At 43.1% G+C, this 13,516-nt stretch overlaps 1 long non-coding RNA gene across 1 annotated transcript; it reads right to left on the reverse strand.

Annotated features, from left to right (window-relative positions):
- Window positions 1–5,111: 5,111 nt before the first annotated feature.
- LOC146870894 (uncharacterized) lies at window positions 5,112–7,445 on the reverse strand. Its single transcript, XR_014959478.1, has 3 exons — window positions 7,281–7,445; window positions 6,747–6,901; window positions 5,112–5,963 (listed from the first exon to the last, which is right to left on the reverse strand). It is a non-coding gene; the product is annotated as an uncharacterized LOC146870894 (long non-coding RNA).
- Between the last annotated feature and the right edge of the window lie 6,071 nt (window positions 7,446–13,516).

Below are 13,516 nucleotides of genomic sequence, written 5' to 3' on the forward strand. Positions count from 1 at the left end.
GTTGCTGTAGGTTGCGTGGGGCAATTGGACCTTCCATAGATATAGAGATCATGTGGAACAGTCAAATTACAAAACATATCAGGCAGGATGAGATACAACATAGCGTGGAGTAGGCACAGGCATTGTCAGGGTCCACACTGTCCAAATTACATTAGGAGGGAAACCAGTTTGGACCTAGGCAGACCCAATGAAGGTGACAGTTCAAGGACATGGTGCTCTGGTCGCATAAACAACATGCATATGAATCATAGTTCTGTTTATAATAAGTTGGTCCAGTCTTGCATGCGATTTAATCCAGTGTGGAGGCTATCAGTATGTAAAATCCATTTCAGTTCCTCCTTGTTGAGAATACCACTGGTGTCAGCACTGCGAGGAGGTTTTTGGATAACATTGATTACTTGCCAGCGTAGATCGTCCTCATTGTGGCCATGAGTGATGAAGTGTTCGACTAATGGCGCATTGGGTGTGTGGCATCGGACACAGCTTCGATGTTGGCATAAACTGATTCTTTTTTTTTTGGGTGATTTGTCCAATATAAATAAGATTACAAGAGCAAGTAATTGCATATATTACATTCTGGGTGTTGCAATTGGAGAAATTGGTTAATGTTACATCAATATTGGTATAGACAAAGTTCTTAGTATCGGTTGTCAGGGGACACACACTGCATCTCCCACATCTGTAGTGGCGCCGTGAAGGGGGAAGGCCCCACATCTCTGTTAGTGTCTGTGTGGCTTTCTTGGTCGTAAGTGCTGCCCTGACCAAATGGTCTCTTATGTTCTTACTTTAAAAAAAGGCAAACTAGTGGGACTACAGCAGTGATGGTCCCACCCACATGAGTAGGCATGTAAACATGTCTCAGGCCTGCCACTGCAGTGTATGCAAGTGCAGTTTTAAACTGCTATGTCGACATGAACCTTCCTTTTTCATAAACGTAAGGCACTCCTGAGGTAGACCCAAGGGCAAGGTGCAGTATATGTGAAAAGTAGGACATGAACTGGTGTGTTTTACATGTCCTGATAGTAAAATATTGCCAATTTCGTCTTTTACTATTGGAAGGACCTTTTCTCCCTATGTTATCATTGGAGCTACCTTGTAACCCTTTACAAGTGTAAATTTTAATTGGGAAAAGATAGAGATTTAGAGTTTGTGTTCCCTGAACTCAGGAATTAATAGTAGATCTTTCTGTGAAGGTGGTTTTTAAATTGTGTGTTTGAAAATACCATTTTGAGAAAGTGGGCATTTTTTTGCATTACCATCCTGTGCCTCCGCCTGCCTGTGGAATAAACTTCTGGTTTAGACTGACAGTTGGGCCGTTGTGCACTCACTCCAAACTGTCACACAAAGGGAAGTGAGGTGTGCCCTGCATATCCTGGTTTGCCATCACCAGGCTAATGGACCTACCTGAGTGGTGGGAGGAGTTATCACTGACACTTGAATAAGACTGTGTCGGTCCTCTCACAATGCTGTCTCTCCCTACCTGTAGTGTGTCTTGAACCGGGCCAGGGAAAGGCATGATCTGTGTACTACAAAGATTATCCTTTGACGTAGGCAGAAAGAGGTATATGTTTTGGACCTGCAACCCTATATTTTTGGGACACTTTTGGATCAAGAGGCGATTCTGCCAAGAAGAAGAGCTGGAGAAGCTATAGGAGGAGAACTGTTACTCTGCTTGTTGCTGTGTTGTGATGGCCTGCTGCTTGCTGCTACTATCTTAGGCAGAGGAACTACTGAACTGTTCTTTCTATCTGCTTATCAAGGTTCTCCATGGGCTCTTGTGTGCTTCCCTCCTGTTGGAATTCTCAGGACCATCAAAGACTTCACCTGCAGCTCCCCTGAAGTCCTCTGCTGGGAGTTCTGACCTGCCAAGTGGTGCCAACTCAAGTTCTAGGCCCTTGGAGGGGGTTTTGCTGCTTCAAGAGCTGAAAATTGATGCATCGCCTTCCAGAGCAATTTTTCTCCCACCACAAGCTTGCTATGTGGTTGAAAAACCAACACAACGCTGCAGTGTGCCTGAAAAATCAATGTGTCTGGATTTTCCATGCCTCGCACCTGTGCACCAACTTTCCAGCGCATTGCCCCGCAGTAAGGAGCTGCCTCCAGAATTCGAAGCATCGTTTTTCCCCGCAGTAAGGAATCCACACAACACTTCTCTTGCATGAAGCAGAACTGATGCCTCCATTTCCCTGGGGTTTAAGAATCGACGCATCGCTATGTTTCTGCTGCTTCCCTCCTTTGTGGCTTTTTTTCATCTCGGATTTTGACGCATCAAATGTACTTTGTGCTAAAATCAAACCATCCGTAGAGTTCTATGGAAAATCTTGCTTAAACCTTTTAAAAGTAAAATTTCTGCTTTTGTATGTTGGATTTTTGTCCTTTTGGTCTTGTTTGGCTTAGATAAAGCTTTGTTATTCTTCTAAACTGGTGTGGCGTCCATTTGTAGTGCTTTCACTGTGTTACTTTGTGTTTTCTGTACAAATGTTATACACATCGCCTCTGAGACAGGCCTGACTGCTCGGGCCAAGCTACCAAGGGGGTGAGCAGTAGTTTTCTTGAGTGTGTAACTCACCTACCCTAACTAGAAGGAAGTGTCTCTATTTGGACAGGGAGTATACCACTGCCAACTAGAGACCCTAATTTCTAACATTGGTGGTCAGTGGTGAGGATAGGACATGTGTTTATAGTTGACATACAGTGTTTGGTGTACACTACTTCGTAGTGCAGACCATTACGTGACCACATACTGCTTTTTTATTTGTTTTTGTTTTTGACAACTCTTGAGTTTTTGATCTACAGATCACATCTAAGCCTGGTGAGCCAGAAGGTGAAGTTGCAGAGGTTGTGTTTGAGATAGAGAGGCTGAAATCCTATATGGTGCCTAAACTTAAACAGATCTACAAAAGGATCTTAATTACTCTGTTAAACTTTCCACTAGGAAAGAGGAAGTGCAAAAGGATCTGAGGGCCTGTTGGGCAGCAAGAGAAGCTGAGGAGGCTGAGAATGAGGATGTGGAGCTACAGAGTCAGCAAGAGGATTTTGGAGCTCAGGGTCTGCCTGTGTGGAGAGCACCCTCTAGGACTGGCAGAAGTTTCCCCCCAGAGGAACTAGAGGACAGGCGACAAGCCAGAGAGAATTAGTTGGGGCTGGAGAAGCTCAAGTGTGAAATGAAATGCAAAAAGTTGGAAATGGAAAGTAAAAAGTTTGAGATGGAGTAAAAGCAACAAGAAAAGGAGAAGACCCTTGCTCTGGAGGAAAGGAAATTGCTTTTGGCTCATGAGTTGAGAATGAAGGAGCTGGACATCAAGGCCAAGAAGGCAGAGTCCAGCACAGTTGGTGGTAGCATACCCCTCACCAAAATGGAAGATCTTCACTTAGTGTGATTCCAGTGGTTACAGCGGTATTCATTTACCATTCATTTACTATTAAAATATAGTATTTATTTAGTATGCATGAAGACTATGTAGTATGCCCACAAGCCGAAATATGCAAATGAGGGAATACTAGTTCTACTCAACTACCCTTCAAATACACGATAAACACTTCAATTGATTGCTAAAAGAAGACTAGTAGTATTCTAGAAGAATAGTATTTGAAGCTTAGTAGTATTCTAGAAGAATAGTATTTGAAGCTTAGTAGTATTCTAGAAGAATAGTATTTGAAGCTTAGTAGTATTCTAGAAGAATAGTATTTGAAGCTTAGTAGTATTCGGTTAGTGTTTATTTGCAGCTCTTGTGCTATTTCAAGAGCAAAATGAAGGCTAGTCTCATTGATTGTGACCACTGTTTGAAGACTAGTGGTATTCTTTGTGAGCAATATCTGAAGATTAATGGCAATGACTGTCAAGGGTTAAGTAAGACTATAGCAGAATTCAAATAGAAATGTTAATTGAACACAAGTCGCATTAATTCTGATTAATTTATAGCAATTTTATTCATTTGGTTGCTTGCACAAGGCTTCTTTCAATGATGGTTTTTAGACTAATACGCCTGTTACAAACTCATTAGTCATGCATTTAGTAAGCATTTTATAATTGTGGTATGTGAGAAGACCGGAGCAAGAGATCGTAGGAGAAGCACAAGGCAAAGGAGCCAACCCAGACATACACAGGATTGTACCAGGAGACCCCTCCTCCTGCAAGGAAAGAGCCAGTTGAATTGTCGAGAACATGACTGAATTCCCACTTGGTCCATGACAAGACAGGATCACCACCGTTTGTTTTCAGGTTACCCAAAATGAGCAATTGTGCAAAATTCAATTAGATGTCAGATAAAAAAAGTAATTGTTCTAATTCCTCCTGTGTTGATTGTCCACCAGACTCCATTAATGTTAGAACTTATAAAACCAATTCACTAAACACGTTTGTACAAGGCGTTTATGGCATTGACTTGTAAATTCTTTTAAAGGAAATGCAGTTGGACACAAAAATGTGTGATATGACATTTCAATGATATTTGCCTATGGAAGAGCTATTGGCTTTGCCAATGTGTTTTAGCCATGTTGTGCACTAGCTAGTGGTGTGGAGTGTTGCAGTGTGGAATTGCGAATATTGGAATAGAGTGTTGAAAAATGGAGTGGCAGATAGTGTCATGTATTGGAGTGACAGAGTGGAGTTGCGTAGAGTGGCGTGCAGTGGAGTGGCATAGAGCAGAGTTACTAATCTGTTGCAGCATAGTGGAAGTCCTTTTGTGAAGGTTGATGGGTCATCTTTCTGTAGCCTCTTGCTGTATTTGAGTTTTAAAGTAGTGCTTATGGAGTAAAACCTTTGCTAAGCCAGTGTCAACAACAATAAAAATGCCAAAATAATAAATGCAAAAATAGGTCACAAAATGTGCTGCATTTGCCTACAAAATTTGCCTTTTCTTACCACATAATTTAGTCAACTATGCCCCATAACTTGGGCTTCTTCAGCTGCATAATTCCAGTGGCCCCTACATAGATTGACAATTTCCTGAGATAATGTAAATACAGTTGCATGTTGATTCTCAAATATTTACCAGCAGCAGCGAATAAGAAGAAAAATGTTTAGTGGTGAGTAGTGTTACTAGGATGTGTTGTGAGTGGGTGATGGTATAGTGAGCAAGAAGCACAATGGCTTTGAGTAGGGTCTGGCAAAACTGAGAGGGATATTGAGTGGTTTTGTTAATGACTGAAGATTAGTACTTCAACGAGCCTACAATGCAGTAGGCGTTTCTTCTTATTTTGTTTTTTAAGGGTCTGCATTTGGTAAACAGAAACTTATTTCCGAGATAGGCAGGTGAGGAGTACAATGGGAAAGTGCCAGATAATTAGGTGTTTTGGGTTAGGTGGTCAAAGTTGCTGCTACTCACTTGGTTTTAAAATATGAGTTTCACTTACCTTTTTAGCAACCATTCTTACCTTGAAATGTTCTTATTTTTCCGACCAGTAGCAGGGCAATCTGATGAATAGCTGTAATAATTGACGAGGAGATATAAGTGATTTACTAATGTACAAAAGTATTTTGTAAATAGGCACATAACATTGTGAATTCAACTTCTTAAGCATAAACTGAGACAGAATGTGTGGTTGAGTTTCACTAACCATACACCATATTATGGCATATTGAGTGGTGAATATCATACATTTATTACACAGTCACCACAGTTTAGTTCTGGTTTGGCCAGAGAAGGCATTTTTTCCTTTAATAGCCTTGGTACCGTTTCATTAAAAACATTTTTTTTAAAAAACAAATCACTTTGGCTTCATCATGGAAAGTTATGCAAAATTATACCAAAATTGATCAGCAAAATGTTAGAACTTTATAGAGAAAACCTGCTTTTGGTTATTTGGTGTAAATCTGTTCAGCCACTGTTGAGAAATTAGCATCAAAATGGAGATCATGATGAGCTGGTCTCTTGTCTTCGTGGACTAATGCATCCACTGTAGGAGTCTATTCATGACCTCACAGCAACGAGTTCAAATCCCAATCCATTCAGCCTTTTATCCTGAGGTTGATAAAATGAGTACCATTGAGTTGGGTAACAACAAACATCTATTAATGAGCAACAAGATTCCTTTTCGCTGAACGTGTGCATTACAAATGTACATGTTATGTTAGGGTAAACACCAGTTAAAACTTAAAAATAAATGAACCATTGGTGCCAAATAATCTGCGATTGGCCCATTCAAAGTGAAAGGGTGGAGCCTGATTGGCTGCCCACAAAATTGAGAATGTTGGGTCAGCCATCTCAATCCTCTAGTCCTGAAGGGGGAAAGACAACATGAAAGACCACATAGGGGTCAGGATAGGCATGCCTTGCCTTTGAGACACCCCACTTTAATTCCCAACAGGTAAAAACAGAAAAGAAGAAGATTGGGCCGCAGGTACCCCGGTATCAGTGCCTGGTACTAGGGTAGCCAGCACAGTAGCCACTGTGGTACCAATAAAACATTGAAATATAAAATACAAAACCTACGGCCAATCACCACTTTGCACATGTGAAAGACAGGCACCATCATATCATGGAAGCCAACAACAGGACAGGAATTCCTACCATTATACCCAACCCAGCATTTTACCAGAGGTAGCCAACATATCATGCGTGCTCACATATGGCCAAGAATGACCCTTTTTGTGACTTGGACAAAGTTTTCCAAAGGTTGGGTATCATGCAATGGTTGCCAAGGAAAAACCATTATGTGAGGGTCAGCATATCACCAGTGTTGGCAATGGGAGCAAGACTACTTCCTCAGGCACTCACAGAGCCTTAAACGTTTTTGTAGCTTACCTTTTACAGCTGTCACGACGCCAAATGGTGCTCCAGGCTGCCTTCCTTTTCCCCTCATGTAGACAGCAGCAGTTCCCTGATTAGTACTCCTGGGAGAAGTGGACGTGAGTCCTTTTGGTAGACTGCAGGAGACAACTGGGAGAGAATGACACGGCCTGGGGGAGGGTTTGAAACAGGAGAGCATGAGAGCAGCAAGCAAGAGCGGGAGTGCATGGATAACTGGACACTGCAGTGGTGAGAGACCTTGTTATGTGAAAACTGTAGGTGTGCATGAAATCATGAGTGACTCCTCACCCGTGTAAACATTTACAATTTTTCTGATAGGAACATCAGGAAGAATGAAGTAAATGAGAATGCTAGCAACTGAGGGACAGTATGAGTTAGCATACACAAATCTTTTATTGGTCCATCTATTTAAACTCAATTATATTTGGTGTTAGAATTTCCTATGTAGAAGCCTCTACTCCAGTGGTGGCGACTTTCAATAGAAAGTGGTAGGGCAGCAGATATTTAAAAAAAGAAAAAAGGACTTACCTGCCGCTGTCCAGCTTCTTCCACGAGCGCAGTCCAGCTCCTAGACTGCACACCCAATCTTGAAGCTGCTCTCATGGTATTACCCAGCATGACAGCATCACCAGGATTGGCCTGAGCGGACTGGTTTAAAATGCTCACTAAGGCATATGAGTCTGTGGCTTTTCTCTACCTGGAAATACAACACAGCTGGGTTAGAGAAATGCAAGTGTGCATGTTGGTTTGGCCGTCCCTGCTATTGTCCCTAGAGGATGGCCCTGCCATAGACTCAGGCCACTTGACCTAGACAAGGAAAAATAAAATGATAAATTGTTTTATTATATTATTTTTCATCTGCTGGCTTTTAGCGGGGGGGGGGCACTCCTTTGCCACTACGGAAGAGCCGTTGCTGCTCTATTCTCTACCCTCCCAACCCCACCACCTTCAAACCTTACCAGGAGAAAAGACAGAGGCGAAGATTAGGTAGTGTTTGAGAGATAGAGAAAGCTGGGAAGACTGGGAGCCTGGGTGTTCCCATCAGGTTTCTTTGGCCTTGAATATTTATGTAGTTGTGCCTCTATATATGATCTAACTTTAGGGTAAGAGCAAAATAAATCTGGTGGCATAGGATGTAAGTGGAGGAGGGATAGAAAGTGGGAGAGGGAAGAACTATGAAAACAGTGGTCTAGATGGATGTTTCTTTGGGCATGCAGAGCAGGTGGTTACGAGCAATTTAGTACTGTGAATATTAGTGACACTTTCCCGCGAGCAAAATCAAGCAATGAAGATAAGCGAAATCCCCTTTAAAAAGAATCCTCCTAAGTAGTCTGCTTCGTGTCATGAGCCATCCAAGCGCACTCTGTCAGTGACCCACTCGGTGCCACTGCACAGACAGGGCAGGCAGAGAAAGAGGGTAGTCATGAAAATATAGGTTTTAATAGGTGACTAAGACCAAACAGCTCATCCTATCATCGCAACTTTCCTGCATAAGTACCTCAAGCAAAACTTGATATTCAGCTATTAAGTGATGTGCCCAGAATCACAGGATGGGGATCCAATGCTAGGACTCGAACCCGTGGCCAAAGTTTTAAAGTCTGCAGGTGTGATTGCAAGGCCATACCAATGGCTAGGTATGGCGATACAAATCCCCACATTCAATCGCTACCACACATGCTTTTTATTAATAGATCATGTCATTCATCTGAGCCTGAAGCGCCGATGTTACCAGGAGATCTCAGACACACTGCCTCAATTGGAAGTCTCACATTCAATGCCCTGCAGCGTCCCAAAAGCCCACAAATTATGGGATCTAAAATAGCTGCCAAGGTTTCGGATTGCTTATGCGAGGCATTTTCTGATTCAGTGTGATTACGAGTGACATTACAATAAGTATGAGTGGCATTTCTCATGAGCAAAATTAAGCAATAAAGATGAGGGAAACATAGAAATTTCGGAAATTACAGCCATTTAAGCAACGAGAAACTCTAAGACCATCTTAAAACTTCTGCAAAGCACCAGAAATGGAAGAGCTTGACATCAGGGTTTTTAGTGGGATGAAAAAAGTGGGAGTCTCTAAAAGGGGCATGCATGTAATTAAGCGTATGGCTTAAACACAAACCAAATTTCTCCAATGGCAGCACCTTGCAGGAAGATTTACTAGTAAAACAATGTTATTGCCATCTTATATCACAGTCCACAACTGGGGAAGAAATGTGCATGGGACAATCACAACAAAATGCCCAGTCTTCAAAAAAATGCTTACAAATTCCTGTAGTGTTTCAGTGATAAAAAAAAAAGGTCCCCCCTTAACTTATTGCCTGAAACTCTTCCTATCAAAATGAGAGAATGAATGAAAATGTAAAGTTTACGGGGGCTTGAAAGACACTGCTATGTACCATTTGACTCAACTGGGACACTTCTGTATACCACTAGAAGGAGTTTAAAAAACGTGAAGAACTATCCATGGTAAAGTGTCGAAAATCAACACGTTGTTTATGTCTGCTTTCATTCTCTCGAAATAGTAATTTAAATAAACAATTGTCAAGCTTCGGACTGAGAGTGCAGCAGCCAACTCATACTAGAATGGGTAGATAGAATGGGTTTTGACACTCAGTCTAGCGACTGTTAAATGCTGGTGTATTGGGTGAGCCCTCTAGATCTTTTCAACTATCATTCCGATTTTTCTTCCGCCCACCATGGCCTACAACATGGGGTAACCCACATCACCCACTGGCATCCAAGCAGTGGCAATGGCATCATTTTAAGTGATCACACGTGAACATTAGCAGTGTGCTTCATTGCGAGGGCTTGTGGACAAATAAGTTATAATTGCCAATGTGTTGTGTGTATAGATTATGCCTTCAGATAACTAATTCAAAACCAATATTACATATTCTGTGTGTCAAACTTCTTTTCCAATGATACTTTCAAACTAAAAATTATTTTTATATCCAAGCAAGCCTCATTATAGGAAGAACCCATGCTGCTCGATTAAAATCACAAAGATTTATTTATATGTTTTAATGCAAACATACTGTCACCGTGTTCAGACAATAGCATTTTTTTGCTGCATAGGTTTAAAAAAAAAATTATATTTTATATATCCGCAGCACTGGATTGCTAAGGTAAAACATATTGGCTTTGCCTAACCGTCATCGGTACGGTAATCTTTCTCCTTTGGGCAAAAAGTGAAGGATTACTCATACTGCACCTGGTGACAGCTCTCGACATTCTTCCTGTGGGTTCTCTCGTGCGGAAGGCGCAACTCTCTACTCTGCGCTGCAAATGGTCTCAAAGGGGGCCTTTAGATCTCTTAAAGTGAGCTGCCACCCTTATGTACACGAGCTGTACTGAACCGCTAGTTCCTAGCTTTCATCGCACCCACAGCTAGCATACTTCAGCATTTTGCGAAGCAGCGCGCGCTACGAAATTCGTTTTATTTATTTAATTGTTTACTTACCTGCAATTATCCATATTCCGGTTTTTAGAACCCCCCACCCTGCCCCTCCCCCGCCTCGCCTTACCGCCCCACGGAACTCCCTCCACGGGCCGCGGCTGGGAACACGAACCCAAGGCTGCAGAAATAATAAAACAATACGTTGTCATTTAACATAGCTTTGAAGCTCCCATCTTATGATGATACAATTTACTCGGCTACCTTTTCAAAATAGATGCCTTAAATTCAATAAATATAAGGTTACTCCAGGAATCCTATATCATTCTTTAGTAATTGGTTATTTGTAAAACTATTTTTAACCGCTGTCGTTTTAGGCGTGAAGACACATGCATTGCTCATGATATGAATACTTATGCTTGAAAATGGCCACTACCGCTTGTCCACGAAGACAGATAAGTTGATACTATATTTGCCCCTTTTTTGTTTCTCTCAGGGAAAGTTCTTAGAAGACGGGTGTTGTGCAGATTGCGTTCCAATGAACTTCGGGGAGCATTTCCGATTGGTTTAGAAGCGTCTGATCTTGACATTGGCCCGAGAAATCTCTCATATTGGCCGATGTAATTAAGAGCGTGGCTTAAAACACTTATGCTAAAACTCTGTATTAGCATACTGTGCTGCCCCACTGGTATTTTGCTGCCTTATTTGTCCACGTGAGCTCTTTCGTGCACTGTGGGAGAAACACTTGGGTAGGAGAAAGCTGGCACCGTGAGCTCTCGTGTAACGTGTGCAACTGGGATAGAAAAGCTGGGGCTGATTTCTAACGCTTAGCTGTATCTGCTGGCTTGTTCTGTACGCCTCATCTGCACGGGGACCTATTTAGCCCCTAGCACGGACTGTCCCCGCGCTGCTTCTAATGGAAGACAACTGGGGCATTTGGCTCCTGTCAATGCCACTCATGGCCCATCAGGTAACCTCACGGCTGCTCAAGTGCAGGTGTATGATCCGTCTTTGCAGCGGGCGCCTGGAGGACAAGGGCTCGGATTTGAGCTAACATATATAAAAAGCAACTGTTTGAAAATAAACTGAATTTGGGATTTATTATCTGCATAGCACATAGGCCTTCTAGCATTGAAGTCTCTGCTAATGCGTGCACTGTAGGTTTAATTGCAGAGTTGAAAACACCCTAAACCCTAAAACACTATACCCCCAGCACGGCCCTCCCCCGACCCCCAGTCCAGTCCCCACACTCAAACAGTACCCTGCACGACCCCTCAGCACTACCCTAAAATACTACCCTACACTACACTACACACACACCACAACACTACCCTAGAACACTACCCCCAGCACGACCCTCCCCCTACCCCCAGTCTGGTCCCCACACTCAAACACTACCCTGCACAACCCCCCACACTACCCTAAAACACTACCCTACACTACACAAACACCACAACACTACCCTAAACCCTAAAACACTACCCCCAGCATGACCCTCCCCGACCCCCAGTCCGGTCACTTCACTCAAATGCTACACTGCACGACCCTCCAGCACTACCCAAAACCATACACTACACAAACACCACAACACTACCCTAAAACACTACCCCCAGCACGACCCTCCCCCGACCCCCAGTCCGGTGCCCACACTCAAACACTACCCTGCACGACCCCCCAACACTACCCTGAACTCTAAAACACTACACAAACACCACAACACTACCCTAAACCCTAAAACACTACCCCCAGCATGACCCTCCCCTGACCCCCAGTCCGGTCCCTTCACTCAAACACTACCCTGCACGAACCCCCAGCACTACCCTAAAATCATTCACTTCACAAACAACACTACCCTGAACCCCAAAACACTACACCCAGCATGACCCTCCCCCGACCCCGAGTCTGGTCCCCACACTCAAACACTACCCTGCATGACCCTCCAGCACTACCCTAAAGCCTAAAACTCTACCCTAGACTACACAAACACCACAACACTACCCTAAACCCTAAAACACTACCCCCAGCACAAACCCCCAGTCCGGTCCCTACACTCAAACACTACCCTGCACGACCTCCCAGCACTACCCTAAACCCTAAAACACTACCCCCAGCACAACCCCCAGTCCGGTCCCTACACTCAAACACTACCCTGCACGACCCCCCAGCACTACCCTAAAACCTAAAACACTCCCCTACACTACACCAACACCACAACGCTACCCTAAACCCTAAAAGCTACCCCAGGACAACCCTCCCCAGACCTCCAGTCCGGTCACCACACTCAAACACTACCCTGCACGACCCCCGAGCACTACCCTAAACCCTAAAACACTACCCTACACTACACAAACACCACAATAGTATAATAAATAAGGCATACAAATAGTATAATAAATAAGGCAACGATCTACCATTCAGCATGCAGCTTGAATAGAATGTTAATAGTAGTCTGGGTAAAGTCCAGTAGTATTCAAATTGTTTGTATTCACTAAATGTTCTGCATTGTAAATGAAGACTATGCGATTACAAATAAGTATGTGCTTAGTATTCTGTTAGTATTCGAGAAGACCCACTCACATATCAGTAGTCTTCATGCACTAGCCTTCCCAAAAAGAACACTATTGAATACTAAAATTGGCATAAATTAGTCTTCGAATGCTATAAAAAGACAGGTTAACCACTAAATGTAGTATTCGACTTCGGTAAGGGACACCCAGTGCAATCTGAGGGGAGGAGGTTTATACCCAAGGATATAGAACCACAACATTCTAGCCAGTAGGCTATCAGAGTTGGGGATTAGAGAGACTGCCCTTGCACTATTGTCATCTTATTTTAACCAATAGGACCTTTTCTGTAGAAATTGGAGCCTTTTCATCCAAGTCTTTTAAACTGTCTTGAGGTGTGCCTCAGGGCTTGTCTCTGAGCCCCACACTCTTTAATGTATATGTGGCCCCTCTAGCTTCAATCATTAGGCAGTATGGATTCTCAGTGATCTCTTTTGCTGACGACACCCAGTTGGTGGTGTCGGTCTCAAGCAACGTGGAAGAGACAGCTGACCGTTTCAACTGCTGCATGACACAGGTTAACCAGTGGATGCAGTCCAACTGCCTTAAACTGAACGGCGGAAAGACTGAAGTCTTGTTGCTGGGTTCTCATTCGTCCTATTGGTCACCCAGATGGTGGCCCGCCAGTCTGGGCAACTGCCCAGCTTCAGTACAGAAGGTCAAAAACCTAGGTTTCATTTTTGATGATAAATTGACATTTAATAGCCAGATCAACACCCTCTTCTCAACTTTTTGGTTCATCTTAAAAATGATTATGAAAATTCGGCCATTCATCCCTCCCGATGCCCTAAAAACATTGGTTA

The sequence above is a fragment of the Triturus cristatus genome, chromosome 1_1 (genome assembly GCF_964204655.1).
Source record: "Triturus cristatus chromosome 1_1, aTriCri1.1, whole genome shotgun sequence".
In the NCBI taxonomy this organism is placed as follows: domain Eukaryota; kingdom Metazoa; phylum Chordata; class Amphibia; order Caudata; family Salamandridae; genus Triturus; species Triturus cristatus.